Here is a 1,252-nt window from a genome sequence, read left to right on the forward strand (position 1 = left end):
CTTTAGGTCTTTATTAAACCTGTCAACGTTACAGTCAATGAAATACATCAGGAAACAGGAAATGGTGAATTCATGATATGAGTGACATCATGACCATTGAAGCTGAAAAATACACACACACATATATATATATATATATATATGTGTGTGTGTGTGTGTGTGTGTGTGTGTGTGTGTGTGTGTGTGTGTGTGTGTGTGTTTTTTTTAACAGTAGACTATCTATTATTTTATACTGGTATGTAGCTACAAACATTGTATAACAGTGTTCTAATATAATCTTCTAGTTATGTCATAGATCAGCGGTTCCCAAACTTATTTAGCTGTGCACCCCTTATTACATCCAGACCTAGATGACGCACCCCCCCGGGGCGTCATCTAGGCAAACCAATTAGGTTGGTTTGCCTAGATGGCAGGTCACGCACCCCCTGGTGGGCGCTCGCGCACCACAAGGGGTGCACGCACCACAGTTTGGGAACCCCTGTCATAGATCATACCACAAAAGGTCACATAAAGCCGCTTTCCCTATAGTATGGGTTTTCAACAGGGGGTCCGGGACCCCTAGAGGGTCCTCTTATTTATTGCAGGGGGAATACTTTTTTTACATTAACCACTTGAACCCCAGCATCCCTATTCTAGGGAGGAACATTCTGTGAAAATAGCAGATCTGTAAGCTCATAACGTGTTGTGAGCTTATAGATCTGCTATTTGGTGAGGAGGTGTGGTGTAAAGGGGGACGAAGGACACGTTTACTAAGTATTGAGGGTTTAAGTGGTTAAATGTCTGAACATGAATCCAACATATTAATAAAAGATCATGTGTAAACAAACAAAGAAACAAACAAACAAACAAACAAACAAAACAAAACCATTATTAACACAACACTGATGACAGATCTGTCAACAAGTCTATGAAACTATCTATGAAATCTATGAAGAAGTTTAATCTGCAACACAAGCTATGAACTAGTTGTAATTGTAATGGTTTAATGTCCACACACACACACACACACACACACACACACACACACACACACACACACACACACACACACACACACACACACACACACACACACACACACACACACACAGACACACACACACACACACACACACACACACACACACACACACACAGGGAGACAGGGAGACAGGGAGACAGGGAGATACGGAGAGAGAGATACAAAGAGACAGACAGACAGACAGACAGACAGACAGACAGACAGACAGACAGACAGACAGACAGACAGACA

Source organism: Gymnoscopelus microlampas (assembly GCF_963454915.1).
Source record: "Gymnoscopelus microlampas genome assembly, chromosome: 22".
Classification (NCBI taxonomy): Eukaryota; Metazoa; Chordata; class Actinopteri; order Myctophiformes; family Myctophidae; genus Gymnoscopelus; species Gymnoscopelus microlampas.